The sequence below is a fragment of the Aulonocara sp. 'chitande type north' Nkhata Bay genome, linkage group LG2, assembly GCF_057382095.1.
Source record: "Aulonocara sp. 'chitande type north' Nkhata Bay isolate Kocher_YH1m ecotype deep benthic linkage group LG2, A_spYH_male_GT1.1, whole genome shotgun sequence".
NCBI classification, from domain to species: Eukaryota; Metazoa; Chordata; class Actinopteri; order Cichliformes; family Cichlidae; genus Aulonocara; species Aulonocara sp. 'chitande type north' Nkhata Bay.
Genome location: NC_141345.1, coordinates 10,040,569 through 10,066,149, shown reverse-complemented (window position 1 = coordinate 10,066,149; position 25,581 = coordinate 10,040,569). Strand labels below are relative to the sequence as shown.

General features: G+C 43.4%; 1 protein-coding gene across 4 annotated transcripts in view; it reads right to left on the bottom strand.

Annotated features, from left to right (window-relative positions):
* htr4 (5-hydroxytryptamine receptor 4) overlaps positions 1 to 12,936 on the bottom strand; it is a 163,019-nt gene extending 150,083 nt beyond the window's left edge. For 3 of the 4 annotated variants that reach the window (XM_086305003.1, XM_086305001.1, XM_086305004.1), the window contains exon 1: positions 12,538 to 12,688. The gene's annotated coding sequence lies outside the window, so the exon portion shown is untranslated. Of the gene's footprint in view, positions 1 to 12,537; positions 12,689 to 12,768 lie in introns of those variants that run through there. The other variant, XM_086305002.1, reaches the window with a different exon arrangement.
* Between the last annotated feature and the right edge of the window lie 12,645 nt (positions 12,937 to 25,581).

Below are 25,581 nucleotides of genomic sequence, written 5' to 3'. Positions count from 1 at the left end.
AATTATCAGCGTTCTGCTCTACCAGGTGTAACAATTGAGTTTAACATCCAGGCATCCATGAAAACGGAATTTATGACATTTAACAGAGTTAGAAGTTAGCAGGAAGTTAGCTCGCTAGCTTCTATCTAAATACAATATAGCATGTCCTGACTGCGGGATTTTGGAAACAAATTCAAACATACAGCTCTGTTATCACTTCCAGCATAAATGAAGACAGAAAACTAAACAGCAGTGACGTTTGTAGGGTTACTGAAGTTTGGCTAGCTGGTATATAATGATGCGCTACGTGACCGCTAGCGACACAGCTATGTTAGCATAACATAAACAAGCTAACTTTTTTTCCACTCAATAAAAGTTAACGTGAGTGTTCTCGGTGGTCAGGAACAAATGTGATCGCATGGCAGGATGCTGTAAAAGGGCCAAACTTCAGCCAGGAGAACAACTGAGATAATCCATCCACAATACGAGGTTAGTCATTCATATACTGCTGCATGGGCTGGGCTGTAGTTACATCCTAAGGTTTTAAAAACTGAGCTTAAATAAATGATTAGCGGTAATAAAAGCCGAGGGAGGTCAACAGTGATCACTGACTGTTTTAGGAGCTTTTTGAGATTAAATAGAAGAAAATACAAAACATTAAACATGTTAACAACACAAAAGCCATATTAAACGCAGACTACTTTAGTAGGATTTGTCACGTCATCACTTAACGACCGGATTAGCTTAGCACAACAACAACAACAAAAAGGCGCTCTCTCACCCAGGAAGCACACAGTCGCAGAGAGAGAGCGCGTCGCCCTGTAACCATGGCAACTGTAACGCTGCCTCCTGGAACAACAGAACATAGCTGTCAAACAAAACCCAAACAGTCCTGACCCGCCACAATATGAAACAGGAAAATACTGCCGTGTAATCCATTTATTTCAACAAAGTAACTGTATTCTAAATACCACCTTTTTAAACGGTAACTGTAACGGAATAAAGTTACTCATATTTTGTATTTTAAATACGTAACGGCAGTACATGTTTTTTCTTTATTGGCTCTTACCGTACTTATTTAATTCACTGATATTTTGTGTTTGAATGGTCACATATTGATGTTTTATCAGGATTTCTCCTTAAGTCTTATCAGCTTGTGAATAATGTGTGAAGCTCTTCGAACCTCGCTAACATGCATGAAACGTGCAGATAAAATCTGAATCGTTGATCTGAGCAGCCCTGCCATTTGATTCTGTTTGCTTTGATTTATGTGGGTCAGTTCATTAAAAAGGTCACCTGTGATGTCATAAAAGGTAAAACTGGAATTATTAAAGATTATTATTATTTATTAAAGATGACTCCAGCATTTGGCGACTGTCGGGAGGAAGAACTCCCGTGGAAAACCAGCACCAGCATATGATTATAGACTCTTGATCTTAATCCCATTGCTTCTATTGGAAACAGTATCATGTGACCATGTGACAATTTCAGGTCACTGTGTGTAACGCCACCTGACAAAAAGACAGGATTATTAAAAACCAATATGATATCTGTAAATGCAGATTATCATTAAGTTCGACTTTGTTGTGTCGTTGCTTCATCCTGTTTGTATGCTGCCCTTAGAATGTGACGGTAAACACTGTCCTCGCTGATCACTGCTGTACACCGTGATGTTTCCGGTAGCGTAACTCGTATGTGTGAGCTGAGCCGCACGCTGTGATTTGACCGTTTACGTTTCTGTGACTGAGACCCGATTCCAGCCTCTGTGACCAGCACACACACACACACACACACACACACACACACACACGCACACACACACACACACACACACACACACACTCATGCCATCGTGTAAACACGCCCCGCTCCAGGCTTCTCTTTTCTCATGTTCCCTTCCAAACTATTTATTAGACAGCAGCAGCTTCTGCCTCACTCTCAAAGCCAAATGTGAAATGAGAAAGCCCCGGAGAGCACTGCGCTGCACAATAGACCAAACTCAGCTTTTAACACAGAAACTCTGCATGTGGCTGTGTGACAGCCTCAAGATTAATGTTTGTGCTCATCAGGTTGTGATTTCATCAAATCAAATCAAATCAAATCACTTTTATTGTCACATCACATGTGCAGGTACATTGGTACAGCACATGTGAGTGAAATTCTTGTGTGCGAGCTTCACAAGCAACAGAGTTGTGCAAAATACAATAATGTAAACAAGCAAAATACAAGAATGGCTACATCTGAAACTAATAAATATATGTACAATATATAATATCAGGCTACCTGTGCAGGTTTAAGCTTTTGGGGTTTTGCACAGACACATAACTCACAGCAAAACAGATCTACATTTCATTTCCATCTTTACGTGCACCAACTCTGAAATTTAGTTGCAGCATCTCTACGTTTTCCTCTATGCTGTCCACGAGAAGAGGAAGATGCTGAAATAGCTGCTCTTGCCCCCCGGATGCTGCCCTCTTTCTGCCAGTAAGACCCGGCGGTTATAAACAGTTGTCAGGGAGGAGTTTAAACAGCGGCTCCTCGCACACATTTAAACGGGCTACAGTACAACCATCTCATCACTCACATCATCTCTCACGAAAGGCTCGGATGTTTGTGATAAATAAATAGCGTGAAGCTCAGCGCTTGACTCCTGGCTTTTTTAGAGCCTGAGTAAACCGTCGGCTCAGTTTACACCAAATATGTCAGTTTTTAGCTTCCGGTGCTGCTGCTGTGTCACATAGTTTGAATTTTTTACGTTTCCTGCAGGAATTCATTGATGCTGCTTTGAAAAGAAAACAGCAAACAGCAGCTGACTGTGTGATAACATCCTTGACCGAACTTCCAGCTTCTCTGTTGCTCAGCGTTGCTCCAGACTCCTACACTACGCAGCCTCCACCCCCACTTGAGATCCATTTTGCTCTGCTCTGCTTGGTTTTTGGGGTGAATCTCAGCTCGCTGTCCTGAGAGAACAGAAATGGAGTGTGGATCACATCACCGCGTACGTGACAGGAGGAAGCTGCTCTCAAACCTCGCTTTAGGAAACACGATGGTGTCTCAGGCAGTCGTTTCTGACTCACAGCTAAAGACGCTTTACAGGAACAGGACAGGCTAATATTGATGTGTGCACATTAAATCAGTACACGCAACTTTAAGTGAGAATGAGCAGCAGGGTCTGTGCACCTGTGAAATCACAATCAGCACTCAGGAACCAGTGAGCATCCTAAATCACCCTCGGTGCACTCACAGTCCTAGTTCATCAATGACCGGAGCAGCACGCCCTCAAGTAAACCTTTACCACTGCTGAACAACAGTATCAGAATATCTGAGTCAAAGACAGCAGCATTGAAACACAAGCAAAAACAAAGACTAAAGAATCAAATCAGAAAAGAGAAAAAGAGTCAAAATTAAAGATGTTAAATCTGCAACAACAGCTGCTTTTTAAAATCACATACACACCTGTTCAATGATTTAAAAAGGACTTAAAGGCTTTTGAACCAAACAAAGGAATGACAGCTCTGAAGCTCCTGCGGCATCATTAAAGTGGACAGGAACAAGTCCCTCAGAGTCTCCGCCCACCCCCTAAAAATGGCAACAAGATCTACGACTTTCTTTTCTCACCATTCAAAGACGGCAAGGACAGTGTAAATCCAAACAGAAGCAGAATTATATCATGCTACTCAAAAAGCATCCACCTCAGGCTCTCCCAAAAAAAGCACTTAACGTGTGCAGATCCGGCACAGACACGCGTCAGCAGCAACGACTCTAACGTGAAACAGCGATGCAGGAAAGCAAACAGACCCCGGAGTCTTCCTGTGTGCTTCAGCTGGAACAAATGGCCTGAGTCTTATTGAAGGTGAATGCAGACTGGAGCAGCCTGATGCATAAATGATGAGAGACGACAATTACTTTCTCACATTTGGGGAATTTTGCTGACTTTCTTATCTGGACTGACTTAGAGTGTACCAGCTCACTGAGTTCACCTCCACGTGTGATAACTGAACAAAAAGATCAATAAAACGGAGCACAGATCAGAATAAAACAGCTCGGAGCATTAAATCAGTCCACATAAAGACTTCGAGTACCTGAACTCATGCAGCTGTGCAGCACACCAACACAGAGGACACTCAAAGTCGCCCATTGCATCCTGCAGGGATCCTCTCTGTCACACTTTATTTCTTTCACTGATCAGCAACGCGAGTCAAAGGCCTCCTCCTCAAAGTCGTTCGCTTTTATTCTCTGACACCATCCCTGAGCTTGAACTTTAAGATTTATGTCTCTGCAGAGCTGTAACATGAACAGAGAGACTGATTCAGTGAGGTTAGCCTCCTGAATACTAGAGGAGAACACACCGAAGAGCAACGTCCAACTAACCCACATTCACAAGTCCTTTTATTCATCCAGCAGCTGGATTCATTATACTGAGGCTCAGGAATCAGAAGGTTGGCGGTTCGATCCCTCGCTGCTCCCGGTGCATTTATCAGAAGAAACGTGTTCGTGTGAGTCAGGCACGACACCCAGAAAACGAGCCACACAAGAATAATACAATCATAACAACAATGTAATAAATAATAACCATATACAGTACACACGCACAGCAGCATGACAAGCTGGTTGTCATGAAGCGTCTCGCAGTGTGAGTGAGGTTGTCGAGCGGAGTGTCTGAGGTTAACCTAAAATAAATACCCTCTCTCTCCCGCAGTGCACCTCCCCGCCCCTGCTCCTGCCCCCGGCATCACCTCTCCTGCCCTTCATGCTCTTTTTCTTTCACATACGTGTCCCCTTTTGTATTTTTCGTGAACTCTAGCTACCCCAATTGTCTCCCTCGCCGCCTCTCTGTCTCTGTGTGACTCTCTCTTTAACCCTGCTTGCTTCATTATGCCTCTTTATTATCCTCCTTCTTCTGCCAGTTTTTGTTTCTAAATGTCCTTTTGTTACCTCTGAACGCACAACAGTTTAACAGGTCATGGCAATAATACCCTACACACTGCACACAATGGGACTAACAATATGGGAAAGCTTTTTTGTTTACACAATTTTTGGATATTTTGTGGAAACACAAACAGCCAAATAACTTTCTCCAGTTTTTGTCTTTTTTTAATTTGAAATGAGCGTGACCTCTCCTGCCGCCAACCACATTAAAAGAATCTGTAGCAAACAGGAAGTGAAGCGCTGTTTTTACAACAACCTTTACAGGATTTTATCAATCTTCCACTCGATCCCCATCGCACTCTGCATCCACGCACATCTTTGTGCTCCTGTGTTTCCCCATGAAACAAGTTTAGAAGCTTCAGGTTTGACATTTCCTTCTTTGACTGAAGTGTGTCAGGCTGTGGCGCAGTGTGCGGGTGCTCTGCTCGGTCTCTTAAAGTGCAGTTGGTTGCAGCAGGCTCTGGTCAGGAGTGACCCTCTGTGAGGATGACGCTGTCTGACTTCCTGACGGACAGGAAGCAGCATGTGAGGCTGGGAAAGAATGTCTCGGACTCCCGGACCATCAGCACTGGCTCCCCTCAGGGCTGTGTTCTTTCTCCCCTGCTCTTCTCCCTGTATACTAACTGCTGCACCTCCACCCACCAGTCTGTCAAGCTAATCAAGTTTGCAGATGACACCACCGTTATTGGACTCATCTCGGACGGAGATGAGTCTGCCTACAGGAGGGAGGTTGAACGTCTGGTGTCCTGGTGCAGCCACAACAACCTGGTGCTGAATGCCCAGAAGACAGTGGAGATTATTGTGAACTTCAGGAAGCACACAGCCCCACTCCCCCCCATCATCCTGACTGACACCCCCATCACCTCTGTGGACTCATTCCGCTTCCTGGGTACCACCATCATCCAGGACCTGAAGTGGGAGCATCACCTCCGTCATCAAGAAAGCCCAGCAGAGGATGTACTTTCTGAGGCAGCAGAAGAAATTCAACCTGCCAACACGGACGATGATGCAATTCTACACCGCAATCATCGAGTCCATCCTCACCTCCTCCATCACCGTGTGGTACGCTGGAGCCACTATCAGGGACAAACAGAGACTGCAGCATGTTGTGCGCTCTGCTGAGAAGGTAATTGGCTGCAGACTCCCATCTCTGCAGGACCTGTACACCTCCAGGACACTGGGGCGTGCAGCTCGGATCTCAGCTGACCCTTCTCACCCTGGACACAGTCTGTTTGACCTGCTCCCCTCAGGCAGGAGGCTCCGGTCCATTCGCACCAGAACCTCTCGCCATAAGAACAGTTTCTTCCCCTCTGCTGTTGGACACATGAACAATAACCGTATGACTGTTCCCACCACTAACACATGACCCTACGCTGTGTTCACTGCATCATTCCATGTTTGGCACTGATCACCACCTGCACTCATGTATATATCTATCTACTTAGCACTTTTAATTCTTATTCTTATTTTTATTTATTTATTTATTTATTTTTTCATGTCTATTTAAGCGTAATTTATGACAGTATGTTCGCACTGAAGCACCGCAGCAATGTTGTAAACCTGCTCAACATTTGGCAATAAAACCCTTTCTGATTCTGATTCTGTGTAAGAGACCCTGGCTGACCCATCACAGCAGTCACAAAGTGCTGTACACGAAGGATAAAAATAAATAAATAAATAAATAAATAATAAAAAAGTAATGAATAGACAACATAAACAACACAAAAGGTTAAATGTAAAAAAATTTTTTTAAAAATGTAAAAAAAAAATTAAAAAAAAAAGTAAAATGCATTGATCAACAGAAGGCTTTTTTAAATAGAAAAGTTTATAACTGTTCTTTAAAGGATTCCACACAGTCAACCAAACATAGTGGTGGTGGTAGACTGCTCCACAGCCTTGGTGCCACAGACTGAAAGGCTCTGTCTTCAGTCGTCTTCAGTTGTGTACGGGGAACAACCAAGAAACTCTGAGTCTGTGAGCGAAGACAACGAGCAGCAGTGTATTTTGTAAGAAGCTTGGATAAATAATATGGGGCCTGGCCATTCAGTGCTCTGTGTGTTAAAACAAGAATTTAAAACAAATTCTAAAATCTGTTGCTAGCCAATGTAAAAAAATTATAAAATAGGAGTAATGTGAGCTTGCTTGCTAGAACGTGTCAGTAGCCTGGCCGCTGCATTTTGTATAGCTTGGAGGTGAGAAAGAGATGATTTGTCCAAGCTGGTAAACAGGGCATTACAATAATCTAAAGGCGATGACACAAATGCATGAACAATTTTTTCCAGTTCAGCTAAGGAGATCACATGTCGCAGTTTAGAAATGTCCTTAAATGAAAGAAACAGGAACGAGAAAAGATTTTACATGTGAGTCAAGGCCCAGAGAAGAATCAAATATTACTCCAAGATTTCGAATATTTGACTTGGCAGAAGGACAGAAAGAGGCAAGAACCTGACTGATTTTTGAATGTAGTTCAGGAGGAGCTACAATCATGTTCTCGGTCTTATTTGTGTTTAAAACAAGGTAACTGTTTGAAAAACAATCAGAGTTAAACACTGGACTAGGGTGGACAGCCTATGCAGCTGATGAGGCTGAGGACATATGCAGTTGAATCATCAGCATAGAAATGATACGAAATGTCACTAAAAGATTGAATAATGCCAGCTAAAGGAAGCATGTAAAAATAAAATAAAAACCCAAAACTGAGCCCTGTGGAACCCCGCAGGTTAAGGGGACAATGTTAGAGGCGAACCTGTCAGTCCTAACAGAAAAGGTCCTTTCTGATAAGTAGGAAAAAACAGTCTAAAGCAGATCCATATATACCAGCCAAAACCTTCAGTCTGTTAAGTAGGACTTTGTCGTCAGTGGTATCAAAGGCTGGACTGAGATCAAGCAAAATGATCACAGAACAATTCCCTGCATCAGAAGGGATTAACAGATCATTATAGACCCTTAAGAGAGCAGTCTCAGTGGAGTTCTGCTTTTGAAAGCCAGATTGAAAAGGGTCAACAATCTGTAATCTGCCATAAGGACCTGAATTAATTTTCTACAATTTTTTCTAGTAATTTGCTTATAAATGGCAATTTTGAAATAGGCCGGTAATTACTAGTAGAGACTTACTACTAGGATTACTAGTAGGATCTACTAGGAATTGCATTATTGTATTAAACTCCTCACTGGAGGGGAGAGGGAGGGGAAACGGGGGGACAAAGGAGGGCTAGAACAACTGAGCTGTAGTGTTTTTTTACACTGTGCAATATTTGAAATATATTTTTTTTATATTCAACTGTGCAATAATCACTGTGCAATATACTCACTCAAATGTGCAATCCTATTTATCCATATGACATATTCTGTACTCTCAATGCAAACTAAGAGTGTGTAAAGACTTCCCCAACACATCCACCCTGACACTGCTGTTGATCATCTATGTGCAATATCTCAGTCTTACCATGCTCTGTGCAATATTTTTGGCTCATGTGCAATTATTTTGGTCCCAGTCTGTTTCAATGTTTCCTACACATACACCATGTATATAGTTCCACTCACATATGTATACATATACACTGTTTTTTATTTTATTCTATTTATTTAATTATTTATTTATTTTCCGCCTTCGTTGTATATTGGTTTCTCTTCTTCTTACTTTAGCACCTTTGTGGTTCAGCTACCCAATTTCGCTGTGCAAGAAACTGCACAATGACAATAGAGCTCTAAGTCTATATGGCATATTTATGCTTATATCCTTACTCTCATTCCCCTTATTGTATCTGTAACATGCAACTTCTGTCGGTGCCGTGCTACTGGAAACTGAATTTCCCGGAGGAACCCACCCGAGGTATTAATAAAGTTTCATCTAATCTAATCTAATCTAATCTCATCTAAACATTGTGCAGTTACTGGACTTTAAAATGCCTCTTTATGGTCCAACTTCTTCTAGTTTCTTTTGCAAATTTAAAGCATAATGACATACACCAGTATGTCATTGTGCATTGTGAATATATTTGTCAGAGAGTGCAACACTGACCCTAACCTGCACTGGGTGTTTGTAATACTGAATCTGATGCTAATAGTTAATACTGCTGCAGGTCTGAGTGGAGGTTTTGCCACCAGCAGCTGGCCTCCATCATACTCAGGACGTTGGTCCACTCATCGTCTTCTGGGATTTTTGTTGTCCTCCATATTAACCTGCTCTTTCTCTCTCTATCTCTCTCCTTTGATTTGTTCTAAGTGCTGATTGGTTGCTGAAGCTTGATGGATGTGTATAAAAGCACGGCACCTTGGTCCTTCTCTCCTGCTACATGATCTCCATCAGCACCGTCATGTTTCTGTTGATGCTGCGGTGGAGGGAGTTACCCACAGTACTGTTCTGGTTTCTTCTTCTTTGGTTTCCAGGTCGAGTTTAGGGCTCGTGATCTTCTTCATCTTTCGTTTGTTTTAGCCAGGCTCTTTTCTTTGGGAGTATTTTCAATGTTTCCATTATTTAAAGCAACACAGCATTGTGGCATCTCATGTGCTGTGTTGCTTTGAGATAAAAATTTAGGGAGCGTAACCACTCAACTGAAAGAAAACAGACCCACTCCATGTCCTGGAGCCCGACACTGTGGATGCAGCGGGTAGCTGTGCTTATGATAAACTCCACATGAGTTTAATGAGTCAAAGTGGTGGCCCCTCCCACAGCTGCTGGGTCTTTCAATAATCACCACCTCTAATAAAAAGGAGTTGCTTATTAAGGAATCGACTAATCAAAGTCTGTTAATGACTGTTGCTTCTACTCTGCGTACATCGAGACACAGTAAGGGACGATCTTAGATCTGCTGTAGAGCAGATCCTCCAGGTTTCTTTTTCACTGTGCAAAATTGACAAGACGTCTGACATCGAGTGGTTTGAATATCAATAAACAGCCAGAGCGATAACACATCAGCTGGGTTAATGAATGTCACAGCCACGATACAACATATGGAGGAAGCCCCCCAGCTCCTCTCGCAGGGCCACAGTTTAGGTTTCACAGTTAATTACAGTCACTTTTATTGGCATCGTAAATCATCATTACTATTAACAACTGTGTGCCTTTTATGATTTCTCACCTCACAGTGAAGCTGATTTAGTTACTGCGCTTGTTCCTGTCTCACACATGAAACACGTAATCGCTGCATCCAGAGCCCAGGAGGCTGAAAATACATCTCATCAACATGCAAATGTTGTAATTGATCAAAAGTATGATTTAAATCCAATTAATTATGCAGCTAGGCTCATAAGAGCTCTGCTGTCAGCCTGCCAGGTGTGAAGCTACAGCACAGGTGGAGGCAGACAGCGACCACGTCACAGAGACGACCGGCTATAGATCCTCAGCAAATGCTGTGTGTGTGTGTGTGTGTGTGTGTGTGTGTGTGTGTGTGTGTGTGTGTGTGTGTGTGTGTGTGTGTGTGTGTGTGTGTGAGGGAGAGATCCAGTTATTGATCCAACCTGCTGGACTCTTGCATTTGGTCATTCTGGTCACACAGATGGTAAACGGGTCACATTAAAGCTCTTCTTTAGACTTTAGCCACACTCACAGTACAGACACAGAGCTTCAGCAGCCACCGCGGACAGTGTTGTGCATTCACTAACTTTCCCACTTAGACGTGCAGACTGTTCAGATGACCACACACGTGCATGTTTATTTGTTAACAGCCTGTGTGTTATCCTCCATAAGGGCCTTCATAAAGTGTTTGTGAACCAACATCAGAGCTGAGAGAAAAACCCATCAGATTCATTATCGTGCAGTAGAGACACGAAACATAGTCGATATAAAGTGGACAGAGCTCGTCCATGCATGTTCTGACAGACAGCACAAACAGCCGGTGACAAAGAGAACAGCACCGAGCTGAACCAATCATGCGGCTGGGACAGAGCCAGAGAAAGAGCACAGGCGCTAATGTTTGGGCTGCTCCACACTTGAGTGTCAGTGTCATGCTCTTCTTCATTTACATGAGAACGATTCTTAAATAAGTACGTGTTTCCTGTTTGGCTCTATTTCAAACATTTGGAGACACAAAAATAACAATTTTAGTTTGACTTTTTTGTATTAATAATTATTTTATGTCTTTGATTTTTCTTTAAAATGCAGCTCTACATTTTATCGTGTTCAACTTCTGACAGAAGATAAAGATTTAAACCATTTAACCAGCAGTAAAAAGAAACCTTTATATTTATCAGAAACTTACTTACTTTACTTACTTACGTAATCAATTTACTTCATTATATTTATCGATAGTGATATGAAAAATGTATAATGCTGCTGGCAATTTTATTTATTTAGCACATTTCATAATAGCAAGCTCAATGTGCTTAATGCAGAGGATGAAACCATAGAAACCTGTGTAGGTTGATTGTGCCTTAAGGCAGTGAAAACAGACAAAGAATTATAAAACAATTATTGAGTGCAGGGCCCAGTGAAAAACGTCTGTTTTTAAATGTATGCATATCCATGTGATGTCATGTCTGCTGTTATTTTTCATGCACTGACATATTTCTGGGGATCTGTAGCTGCAGTCTTATTCCCAGCTTTGCCGAGATTGTTGCACTCCTCTCGTTTGTCTGAATGTGACGACTTTTCTCTGAGATTAGAAATCAGACAACAATTCAAAGCTTCTTTTTTTTTCAGGATTAAGAACTCTGACATGAAAGGAGTAAAAGTATAAAAGTACAGAAATTAGTAAGACAGTACAGTAAGAGTGTCAAATAAATGTACGTACACTAGTCCTTCCTACTAACTGCAGCAGCTGTTACAGCATCTGTACAAGTCGGGGAAATGACACCGACAACACTCGCTCTACTCACTCGGCATTGTGTTAAGATCATCAGCGCACTATATACATATAGTTTGAGCCAAAGTTCATCTTCTACGAGTCATCCTAACACAACACAACAACTTACAGAATATCACAGAAAAGATCAGCTGCCATACTTCCACCACCACAGCATGACTCTCAATGCTTTGAGCACACTCGCTCAAACACCTAACACTCAGCGAGACGGAGCAGCGGCTGGAGCGCAAACATGTGGATGAGGTGGGTAGGGTCTCTGCTGCTGCGAGTCTACACTCTGCCCTCTGATGGACTAAAACCTCCCAACAAAGCTTAAAGTAAGAAGAGGAGCTATTGAGGAGAAGACTCTTCGCTGGAAATGGCACAGTCTAATCACCATGAGGAGAAAAGGCTGAACACTGGAATAGGAAGGGAATCAGCCGGTCTGAGCGGCTCTGCGCTGACCCGAGGAGGAACCCGGTCACACCGAGGCCACAGCAGCTGACACTAACACTCCAAACCTGCACCTTTGATCGAGTCGTGCCAATCCCCTGCAGAGCCATAAACGTTACACAATAACGACGATAACAGCAGAGTGCGCAGAAGGAAAAACAGCCAAGTCCAAGTTTGACAAGAGTGAAGGAAGAGTCTGACTCTGCCTGCACACGGGGGTCCTTTAAAAATTGCCTCACACCCTCTGCTCATTCAACATGAAGAGTCTGCAGGTAGAAGCAGGTGAATGTGTCACCTCAGGATCAACCCAACACTCCCCAAATCACGCGAATCCAAACGGACCCACACTCAGAACCAACAATCAGGGACACGCAGTTCAGACGCGCTAACTTACAGGATCCGGTTCCGCTGCACTCACAGTCCGTTACCGATCAGTATCCGCAGACAGGTGAGTAATCCCCGCTGCGTGATCGCGTCTGCGTTTCACACGGAAACTCGCAGAAATCTGAGCATAACATCGCTCCACGGCCAAAGAGCTCCGACTCCCTCACACACGTCATCCCTGCGCGCTTCCTCCGTGCGCGCGCGGAGGTCACGGCAGAACACAGCGAGACGTTTCACTCACCGTTCCTGCGCGAGCATGTCACCACATCCCCACGGTCACTCTGCTCCACTCCGCGCTCACAGCCACGAGCACCGAGGAGCGCAGACCCGCGGGGACGCGCAGAAGGCGATGCGCGTCCGACGCAGAGAGCCGGAGAAAGGGCCAGACAGGTGGAGGAGGCGAGGGGGAAGCTGGATAAGTGCGCGCAGCCGGAGCTGAACTCAGAACATCCACCCGCTCCACCCGCTGCGCTCTGATCCCTCCTCCTCAGGCCTCAGCCGAGGGAAGCCTGCCCCCCACTCACACCCCCACCTTCGTCACTTGACAAACGTGATCCGTTTGGTCGTTCCTGATGACGTGATCGGGCGAGAGAGAGACCAAGCCTGACCTTGACCTAACATGATCCTTACGGGTCAGGGGTCATAGTGGGATGTGTGATCACTGTCAATATTAGAGTGTAATGTTTCTTATTCTGTGTCTGTGGACAGTCTTTAAAAAGTGTTTGTGAACCAACTTCAAACAAACTCTTTCTGGGGTCAAAATAAACAAAGGCAGAAACACAGTTTCAAAAATTATTATCGCTTTGATGCAAATTAGCATCCACAGCGATCGATAAACGTTTCATAGAGCTGAGCATCAGGCAGCATTCAGCCTGCTGTATGGTGGAGCAGCTGTGAGTGCAGCAGGGCTTTCTGAGGACACAGCATTTTACATATTACAATGGGCCTTAATTAGAATAACACTGAGAAATGTTTGTAGGTCATCAGAGGCTTTTATTTAACAGCAGGACTTAGTACAGCCTCCTCTCATAAACATTTTCATGTCTTACTACATCACTGACAAAACATAATGTATCTGTACGCAATGTTCCCTCTAATTTGCCATTTATCTGAGCGAACACACAAACTCCCTGAGCGGTCCCTTGGACCACTGTGAGCAACAGCAGACGTGTGCACTGTGGTCACGCCAGCATCAAATCCATCCAAGTCACATGGTTTATTAAAATAATCAAATTACATAAATTTACATTTATGTTAGACTACTTTTAATTAACTGCTTTAGCCCACTTACAATGAAAACTTAAAAAAATCTTGTTCATGACCCGTGTAGTATGTTAACACTATTGGAAGTAAAAATAACTTGAACTCCAATTTTGAAAACACAACTTTCTGTCTTTCTTTCTTTTTTAACAAAAGCTCTGACTTGTATTATGAGTCTGTGGTCTGGGAGAGAGTCCTGTAACTCTGTGTCTGCAAAATACAGTATATAATGACCAATGTTGGGCAATTAATTATATAGTTACTTCTGCAAAAAAAGTTACTGAGTTTTGCAAACAACAAAGTTTTTTGCGGCTGTTTACTTAGAAATGCAGCCAAGGCGTTTTTTTTAAATAAACATTTCAAACTATTTACAGAACAATCAGCTCTTCTGCATCAAATCTGATGCCACACAAATTATTTGTGCCACTCCAAAAATAATTTCTGTCCACTATGAGATAAAGGAGAACAACAGGCCTGACAACAGGAGATGTGTCACTCCTGTAACACCTGTAACATTCAGCAGTCGCCTCATTGTTCTGACACACACAACAAAACTATTGACTACACTACACACTAACTACACAAGATTTGAGCTAAACGTTGCAAATCTCTCACATCTCCAAAGGTTGATTCTGTTCATCTGGACGTAGTTTTGTGGGAGAAACGTTTCGTCACTCATCCAAGTGACTTCTTCAGTCTCAGCTGACTGCAGCTTTCCCCAATCTTATAAACAGTACATTTGCATAATGACTGAAACCAGCCCACTGAAGGAACAATGGGCTGGGAGGTCAGTTCCTTAATCTTAATTATGCAAATTCTCATGACCATTGATCAACAACCACTGACCAAAACCCACTGATCAATGGCCATGAGTACCATTCACAGAGAGTTGGGGTGTCACGGCAAGTGAGAGGAGCCGTGTGGAGGAAATGAAGGAGGGAGGATCCAAACGCAGGCAGTAGTGGAGAAGTGAGGGTGGTTTATTGAGCACAAAATAAGGACAAACAGCAAATGGAGCACGAACTAAACTAGACTGGAAACAACTAAACTACAGAGCACAAACCTGGACAAGAATGAGAACGAGCAGAGGAGATGGACAGCAGGGTGAACACACGAGCGAGACACGGTGGTTACACAGACGGACCAGCAACTACAATGACGGAGGACACGACTTAAATACACACAGAGAAACACGGGAATTACACACAGGTGGTGGACACAGCTGGGAACAATCAGTAAGATGAGACCAAGGTAAAACTGAACACTCACATGAGACGCAGACCTTCACAATAAAACATCACACGCAGGCTCGACATCAAGAGACAGACAGGAAATGACATATGAAACTAAACCCACATCTTAAACCCAGATAAACAGAAACATGGAACTCTAATAATAGACATAATCATCACCCTTAACACAACAAGAGAACAAGAAAACAATCTCTGATGCAAAATTACACCAAAACATAATAAACTCAAAATACTGGGTCCCACGGACCCAGAACCGTGACATGGGGAATGGCTGCAATCACAGCATTGTAAGATGGCAAAAGATGTACCCTTAGGCCCCCTCCTCGATTCAGAGATGGTCTTTCCCTTTTGACTCCGCGCTCAAACCAGCGTTCCTCCCTGTCCACGATGTGTACATCCTCATCATTGAAACACAGCCATCACTCCTAAAACGTCCCCCTTCCTAAACACTAAATGCCATGTTGCCATATCATGTTTTTATTGGTCAACATGGTACATTTTTCGACCAATAGGAAAGGGTGTGGGGTTTTTTGGTTTTGGTGTTGCTCACAGGTGGAGAGTGCTTTCAAGCGTTTTCCTTATAAAACGCTGTTTTTACCATTTCTTCCCGCAGTAAATATAAACAATGATAGTATTCAGGAAGAAAACCAAACATTGCAAATATTTTTATGATAACTGGTTTTACGTGGCCTATCAACACAATTTAAAAACTGGTATAAAGTCCACACTTTTTCCATCAATTGCTCCGTCTGTCCTGCTCACATCTCCAATAGTTGTACATGTTGTCATTAACGTGGCTTCACTCCACATCAGCCACACTGCTTTGCTAGCTAAAACACCGGTGTCGGCACATAAGGACGCTGTCATAGCCTGTCAACGACGTTGATTAGCTGTGTATATACGACTGTGAATCGCATCATTGGCTAGATTATGGGATAAGGTGGCATCGTTCTAATCCCACACGGGAGCAGCCAGTCACTCACTGACTAACACTGCAAAACAGAATTGTTAAAGTTTTAATTTTAATTTTTTGTGCGTAACGCAGATTTTCTGTGCGCAGAGAGCTTGCCAGCAGTGAGCAATTGCGCACATGCGCAGTTTAGCGGGAACATTGCTGTACAGTTAGTTCATCAACACAAATACATTTGGATTGGTAGTGAAACTTTCACAATGATAATTCTTTTATTTACACTCTTTTATTGATAGTTTTATTCATTTTAAATGTCTTTAAATGTGATCTCAGAGACTTTATTAACAAGAAAACGTTTCAGGCAGCATTACCTGGGGAATGCACGTGAGTATCATTTGTTAATGTTTCAACAGATTTACAACGTTTGAATTATTTGACCTCCAAATAACGAACCCTCTGCTCTTTAACATAGACTCTCTCCACTTTAACCTCTTACTGATTGCAAACTTGTTTATTATTTTTGATGTATGGGTTATTTCCATTGTTTTAACTCCAGTTTTTAGTATTATTATTGTTGTTGTTGTTAAAATGGATTTCAAACTGCGCAGTCGTAGATTTTTATTAAATATGGTCTATGAGCGGTTCATTATGGCCCCTAATTCCTGCAGATTGTTGTACAGCTGTTGCTCTAATTATTTGTTAAAAAATAAAAATAAAACAATGGTGAGATAGATTAGGAACAGAAGGGGCCCACAGACAGCCCACGGTGCCCAGAGCTCTGTGTTACGGCCTTGTTTATGGGATCATTACTTTCTAACTGTGATGTTCGGGCCTTCTTTTTAAAGTAATTCCTTCCATGTGTCAGAGATGGATAATAAAATAGGGTAATAAGATAAATATTTAAAGTAGATGACGTGTCAGTGACATATTTTTATTATGTCCGTATATTTCTGTGCAGCTAATCAGATCAAAGTCCTGCAGTGAAACCGGTTTAGCTGTGGTATCTTTGGTATGTCAGTGATGCGAGGCCGCCGCGGTTTATTTCTGTCAACAGAACAGCATCTCAAGGTGCTTCGTTGTGTGAGATGAAGACCTGATAACATCACAGAGTAAACCCACCAATCAACATCACCACTGTGAGCGTCACTCGATTACAGTGGGGACAAAAACACGAAGAAAGAAAGAAAACTCCTTTGAAACCTTGTTTAGAGACAGCGTCTGTCTGCTGATGGTTTGGGCCGAGACAAAACAATAAGAATAAGAATAATACATTTTATTTATAGGGGTTTTTCAAACCCCTCAAAGTTACCAAATGAAAAACATACACAAATAAATGGGAATAAAAAAACATGTAAAACCATAAAACTATAAAAACTGATCAAGTAGAGAGACAGAAGGACCTGAAGACCATAGTATCAAAACATTCAATCAAAGGGAAACTGTGTGTAGTCTCTGTCGTAGGGATATATTTTCTACAGACACATTCAGAAGGAAAAACTGAGAGTTAATCCTGATGTTACCTCTGTGACTTCAGGAGGATGTTTTAGTGTCAGGGAATGCATTAGAATTATAATAATAAAACATCTGAAGCTCAGGCCTCCTTCTTCCAGCCACTGCACCCAGCTCTTCCAGGGGACACTGAGATGTCCCCAAACCAGCAGAGACGCATCATGCATGTCCCAGCTCTGCTCCGGGGCCTCTTCCCAGGTCGAAATGCCTGAAGCAGCTCACCTGCAGGGCACCCAAAGACACCCTGCGTGTGCCAGGAGGGCACCTTGTCAGGTGTCTCTTATTCCTACAAATAATGGAGGAAAAACTCAACAAGCACATCATGTCAGACCCGCAGGCCTCTACAACGACACACATCATTTTCTCATGTGTCAAACTTTCCAGATACTGCATGACAATGATTTCCACCTTCAGGCCAAACTATAATTAACAATAACACTAAAGCCTAGCGACAAAGATCATCCTTCTCTGTCTGTCAAGATTTGACAAGTTGTGTCTGGTGCATGACAGCTGGATAGATGGCCCGAGGCCGAGCCGAGGTCCCACCCACTATTTTTCAGCGGAGATGGCAAACGATGAGAATGAGCAAAGAAACAATACCGACACAATCGTCCGCTCACTCTGAGTCAGCATGTGAAGAGCTGGAGTTACGCTCAGAGAAATGAGCTCTGTGGTCTCAAACTGGGCTGTGTTGACTTAAAGCTGGTCACAAACACATCCTGCTCACACAATTGTTAAACATCAGATATACGAATCAAAGTTTTTCTGTGGTGGTTTTATTAACTGTGCTTTAGCCCCGCCCAGCGTCCTTCGCAGCACAAACAAGCCCGTCCATCAAGTGTAGCACTCACCATCCCTCTGAACTCTTTTGTTCTTGCAGATCACAACAGTTTATACCTGCTTGCAGCAGGATGATGAGCTCCGAAGGCAGGTAAAGGAGCCAGAAGAGAGCACCTGCATGCGTCCCGGTCGTCTCACAGCCAAAACTTTAACATCAGTCAGGAGCTTGTTTTAGGAGGAAAGCGTCTCGTTCTGCTGTCTCCGTCTCCCTCTCTCATATCCCGCCACAGATAATTTCTGAGCATGTCATCCTCATCCATTAAGTGCCATTCTGGTTCTCTGACTCCGATAACTCAGTCAAGATTAGACTTCATGAAGGCAGACTGACGCCTTGGTAAGTGAACACAAACTCCAGTTTGTTCTAAACAGAGGTTTGATTTAGTGCAGTTTATAATTTAACCTCTTTGGTTACAACTGCGTCAGCCTGACTCACGAACTGAAGTAAAAGTGCATCATTTCTGGAGGATGGTGCATAAAACTAATTTAATAATTCTGTAATAAAATATTGATTTCACGATAAAAGTAAATTTCAGGATCTCAAAATAGGACACAGAGTCAGATTACCGGTTTCAAAGGTTTCCATCGACACGGGAAGAAACAGTTGGTCTGAGGAGAGGCAGGTACGTGAGGTCAACCACAGGTAAGCTTCCCTCCACACAGGTGTGTTTTCCACAGTGAATGCTTGTCTCTGTGACTGTGGAGGAGAGGGCTGGTACACTGGAGGAGGCAGATGGAGACAGCAGGTAGGTACATAGAGAGAACTTCAGCTGAGAGGCTTTTTTAAGGCTGGAGTAGTTACCACTCTGACACAGTTACCACTCTGACAACTGTAACCATCAGTGAATGGATGGAGAAACTTCTCATACATGTGAAGGTGGCTGGATTGATGGAAGGCAGGCTGCTGCACGGTGCTGTCATGTTTGCTGTGTGCGACAGGCAGAAAGGACCTAAAATGCAGACTCACCGGAGGAATTTAACTCAAAACTCGGTTTTATTGCTGGACTCCAAAAGAACAAAACAAACTGGGAAACTGTCATGGTCCGTGGGAGTTTCCATCTGTGGCTGCTGGTCCCCTCTCCTCCCCTTTGGGGTGGAGCCCACCTGGACCTCATTGCATGCAATCAGCAGGAGGGCTTCTTAAACCCTGAGCAGTCTACCATGCCTCACTAGTTCATTGTGTGCCATCCGGCGGTAACTTGGCCTCTAGTTTTCTTAAACTCATGATCTCTCCGTGTACAGAGGTTGACGTGGCTCGAGCTGCCTGGAGTGTTCTCACCTACCTGTCCTGGTGATCCTTGGCTACTTCTCCTGTTCGGTTACCTGCCCTCGGCCTGCCTCGACCCCCCCGGACCACCCCTCCTCAGTGCACTCTGTATCGGGCCTTTTAAGTAAGGACAATTACTAACTCCAGTCATCCCCCCCAGTCAATAACTCATAATCTCGTTTTAATTATTGTTCTTCGTCTCCTTATAGACCCTCCACGGTTCCCCCGTGTTGTTCCCCACACCTGTCGGCAGCTTGTCCCTCAGCATCCCTCCTAAACCTTTCCCTCTTTTGTGGCTTCCTTAGTTAAATAAAGCTTTTCCTGAACTGCTCACCTGTGAGTCTGCTTTTGAGTCCTTTCCCTGGGCAAAACCGTTGGGTTATGACAGGAAACACATGAACTAAACGGGCAGCTGGGCAAAACTAACAGCAGGGAACGAGGAAGAAATACAAGAGGCTAGCGAGGGAAAACTCAGCTCGGACTAATCACACACAGACACATGAGACCGGGCAAAACACAATACACTAACCCAGTGGTTCCCAAACTTTTTTGCTAGGCCCCCCTTTGTTTTACAAGAAAAATGTTTGCGCCCCCCACCACCTAAACCCCCCCCCCCCCCCCCCCCCCCCCCCCACCCACAACCACAACCACATCCTCCAACCACACACACCCATATTTTGTTTTCAAACTGCGGTTGCGGTTTATTTCACACCTCAAACATTTAGTAAACAATTAAGCAAATACTTCAAATACTTCTAATAAATCTTCAATAAATTACAGACCGTGAGTGAACCACTTGTGTTCTCTTTCAAGATGACTGTACCCCCTCCACGGGGCATGAGGGGTCACTGAGCGGTTTCGACTTTGGACTGACGTGGCAGCTTCCACCATCAAAGCACATTGAAAAGGAAGATGTTTGGGATGAAACATGTCCACCGACGTTTAGAGTCAGAGCCAAGAAGCAGCCAAGCTGCTCTGTCTTCACATGGAGACCCGATGATGTTCTCAGACACCAGGTGTTTGGATTTTTATTCATTTACCATTAAATGAACCAACAGTAATTGTTTTATGCCTCTAATGTTTAAAAATTAGTTTAAAAAATGAATCGATTGAAAACACAAAAGTGTTACCTCAAAAGGAAATCCTGTGCAGACAAGCGAGCTGCCCTGTGAAGTCTGCACTGTCAGAGTGCTTATTGGTGGGTTGGAGGTCAGCAAGCACCAAAATGGTTATGCTTTGGAAATATTGAAGTTTTAAAGCACAGAGTGTGTAACCTCAGCAGCTGCATGCATGAGAGATGAGCTCTGAGGAGGCAGTGCTGTCACGCCGCATTAATGACGCGCCACAGCAGGGGTGGGAATTCCAGGCCTCAAGGGCCTGCAGGTTATAGATCTCATCCTGGGTGAACACACCTGAATCAAATGATTAATTCATTACCAGGTCTCTGGAGAACTTCAAGACATGTTGAGGAGGTCATTTAGCCATTTAAATGAGCTGACACGTCTAAAATCTGCAGGCCCTTGAGGCCTGGAGTTCCCCACCCCTGTGCTCCAGCTTCAAAAACACATCTGCGTGTGGCCTGTCTCTCTCTGTATGAATGCTTTGGCGATTAAAGTCAAAATTTGAATATATCTATAGAGTTTTATGAGTTCTGACTTCTGCAGCTCTTTTCCGTCCACCCAGCTCTGAAAATGAAATTCATATTTGTGACCTGGCTGTGACTTCTTCAGAAATAGATTTCAGCTGGTGCAGACCGTGAGCAAACCACTGGCTGTCTGTGGTCCATTTCATTGAGATGACTTCAAACACCAGAGCTTTCTGGGTCACATCTAATTCTTGTCATGGTGCCACGACAATAACTTGGTCTTAAACACCAAAAAGACCAAGGAGATCATTGTAGATTTCCGGAGGAAGGGTCATAACAACCATCTGCCTCTCTTCATTGGCAGTGAGGCGGTGGAGAGGGTGAGCAGTTTTAAATTCTTGGGGGTAACTGTGACCGAGGACCTGTCCTGGGGCACAGTTGCACGGAAGGCCCAACAGCGCCTCTACTACCTGAGGAGACTGCGGAGCGCACACATTCCCAGATCTCTGATGTTGAACTTCTACAACTGTGCCATCAGCAGCGTTCTGACGTATGGATTTCTAGTGTGGTTCCCCAGCTGCACCAAGGCCGATCAGCAAGCACTCCAGCGGGTGGTGAAAGAAGCTGGCAGAATTATTGGAACAAGTCTGCCAGAGATCAGTAATATCTTCCCCACTCGCTGTCTGAGGAGGGTGCACAGTATCCTGCGGGACCAACATCACCCTGCGCGCCACCTTTTCCACCTGCTGCCCTCAGGGAGAAGGTACAGGTCTATACAGGCCAGAACATCCAGACTGGCCAACAGCCTGTATCCACAGGCTGTGAGGCTCCTGAACTCTCTGCCCCCCTCTCACGGACAATAACCATATCCAACTTCTTAATAGCACTGAACTGGTCTGCATTGGTGCATCATATCTTTATTCTCTTTCCCCCTCCTGCTCCCCCCCCCCCCCCTCTTTCTTAAATAGATAACTATCATATCTGATATCATATCTCACAGTACAATAATATTGAACGGGTTGCATTGTTGTGCTTTGTCATGTTTCTCAGGTCTTCGTCTGAATTTCTTATGAACATTACTTGTCATGTTCTCATGTTGTTGCTAAGGATTGTCTTATTGCACTGGAGTCACACTGGGTTAAATATTTACACTTGGGTTTTAAGGGGTATTTATTATTTTCTTCATTATTTTATTTACGGGTTGTACGGAAGCCCCAAACGCAATTTCATTGTTCTCTGACAATGACAATAAATACTTAAATAAAATTAAAATAAATAAATTTCACACCAGCATTTCTATGACAGGTTTTAAGGTTGTGAGCAGCTCTCTGCTAATAACCACTCATCACAAGTTAGCTTCAGGCAGGATGAATATTTCAAAAGGACAGCTTTATCCAGTCTTATTCATCTGACTGTAAATAATGAATAGCTTAAACACACACACACACACACACACACACACACACACACACACACACACACACACACACCACCACCACCACACAGTACTGACCCACACATATAGTTCTTACACACACACTGGACATTCTGGACATTGTTTTCACTTCATCACTTAAATCACTTTAATAATATTTGCACTGCACAAGACACTAAATAATGTGGATTGCACAACACTGGTCATTATATTCTTCATTTCCAGTTAATACTTGTACAGCTGCTGTTGTGTATATATATATATTTATATTTCTTCATACATTCTTATATATTTCTATACTGTGTATTGTGTATTTTGTTGTACACTTATTTTATTTTCAACTTTAATTTATATATTTTATTTTATTCCTTCCTAGTTAAATTTACCCTTTTTAATTTTCATATTTATTTCCTATCTTATTCATAGCCTTTTCTTTTTTTCTTTAGGTCACGAGCAGTTGTCTAAGCATTTCACTGCATATCGTACTGTGTATGACTGTGTATGTGACAAATAAAATTTGAATTTGAAATTTGAATTTGAACACACACACACACACACACACACACACACACACACACACACACACACACACACACACAACTGCAGCTGCCCCACATCAGAGGGGAAACAGTAAAAGTTCAACAGCCCAGAGGTTTCCCTCCTAATTCTACCAGTTTTCTATAAATTCATACGCAGCACAACTCAGAGGGCTGGACTTTTCCTTTTTAACAGTGCTGTATGTAGTTAATCAGGATGTTCCCCACACATGAAAAAACCTAAGCCAAACCAACATAAAAGAATCATAGACATAAATAAACTAAGTACTGTGTGCTTGGGTTATGCATACTGTTGTAAAGATAAAACATTCAGAATATGAGCGTTATGGTATAAAATGATATCACTGTATTATAAAAAATAGGAACTGCAGCAGCACTGCTTTTAGCTAACGGTGTTCATTTGTCAGATGGATTTGTTGGTTGGTAATCTCAGAGATTCTCGGTGGGCTTCAGGTCTGTGGGAAAATGGTTCTTTGGTTCCGGGTAATCTGATGTGGATCAAACCGGAGTCCGATGAATCCCAGCTTTGTCATCCTGGAATATCCATCAGGAAATCCTGCTGACTCAGGATGTTCACTCAGTCTGCTCGTCTCATTTTCTTTCCATGACGTAGTTTCCTAATGCTGCTGTGAACTTTGACCTTACCATCTGAAGCAACCCTAGAAACTGCCCCACCAGCAGTGACGACGACCTGGCAGAGAACTGTTCCAGCCTCCAGCCTGATCCACATCAGATCACCAGGACTCGGACTAAGTGACTGTCTGAGGACCCATCTTCAGATATGTCTAAGAAACTAGAGGCTGCTTACTGCAGTCAGGATGAAACAGCCTGAAATCAGCTGAAACACAGCCATGACTGAGATAATGGTCCACAGAAGATTCTCACATGTATGCTCAAATTCACAGGCAGGGAGGCATTTAACCTTATCTGTGTGTGTGTGTGTGTGTGTGTGTGTGTGTGTGTGTGTGTGTGTGTGTGTGTGTGTGTGTGTGTTTCCTTCGTCTTTCTTCGTTGTTGTTGTGTCACATATTTTCATTCTCATGTCCAGAACAAAACCCATGAAACAGTCTGTTGGAAAAAAGGCTTTTTAATCATGACGCCGTTTCCTGAAACTTCGTAATATTTACTACAACTAAACATCCAGCAGCTACTGAATCGACTAATTGGAAACATGAGACAGTCCCTGGCAGCAGCAGGGACCTGCTGAGCTCTTTCAAATCCCTCCTGTTTCTGCTCAGATACTCCGGTTAAAGAGCTAATTATGTTTGGGAGCGGTCTTCCAGCCGCTTAACACACACCGAAACATACGCACAAGCACAGATGCACGGATATATCTGAAACCCCTAAAAATGTTTTCTCTGACCTTGGTGCTGTGAAAGTGTCCATCCATCATGGGTCAGTATCCGAACGTTCTCACAGCAGTAAATCAGGCAAACACGGACAGAAAAGCCAGAACGTCATCAAAGAGTGAAAGCAATGTTCTGATTGCACACGATTGATCGCAGAGCGTCAACTAAAAGGAACAGCAAGTGTGCAGCTCCTTCTCTTTGATAACACAGTGACAGTGAGAAGGCACCGCTGATGGCATGAGAGAGCAACTCGGGCTTGGTATCTTGCCCAAGGATACAGACTGGAGCAGACAGGGATTGAACCACCAACCTTCCCATTACTGGTCACCTTCTGAACTACAGACACCCACTGTGTGTGCGCGTCTGCGCGTGTGTGAACGATTTCTCGGATGGATGCCAGCGTGATTCCTCACCTGCACGACCAATTCCAATAAATTCAAGTGACAATGAATGACAAATGGCCATTGCAGTAATGTGGACATCTCTAACGGGTGACTGGTGTGATGAGAAGAGCATTCACAGGGCGCCCAGAATAAAACAGCATAAAGAAAGAAACACGTGACTCAAAGGAAAGAAGCGCTAAACCAGTTTTACACACATTTTAAATATGAAAAGACAATAAAACTGTGATTACTAGATGATATTCTGGTCAGAAACAATGTCAGATTCTTATAGGTTGTATAAGATGATGTGGCCGTTTCTTGGTCCGGATGGTGTCAGTGCTGCGAGGGTGCAGAAGCTGCATCATCATGGAGACGAGACAGCCGGAAAAAATGAGGAGCCATCAGAGTTTTTGTCTAAACAAAAGAAGCAGCGATGCGCCACGCTGCTGCACAAGCTCTATAACCACAGAGGCTTCAAAGGAAAGAAGAGGTCCGTATGGTGAGTGCAGCAGCTGTTTTATTGTTATATTGTGTGAGAAGAACTGTGGAGAAACGCAGACTTAATAAGACAGAAACAACATAACACTGTGAGGAAAAGGGAGATGGCCAAACCATCTAATACCAGGTAAATTATGAGATTATTTAGCCCTGAAATGAACCGTTTGTGGCTGAGCAAGTCTGTCTGGAGGCCTGAGCAGAGATGGATGCT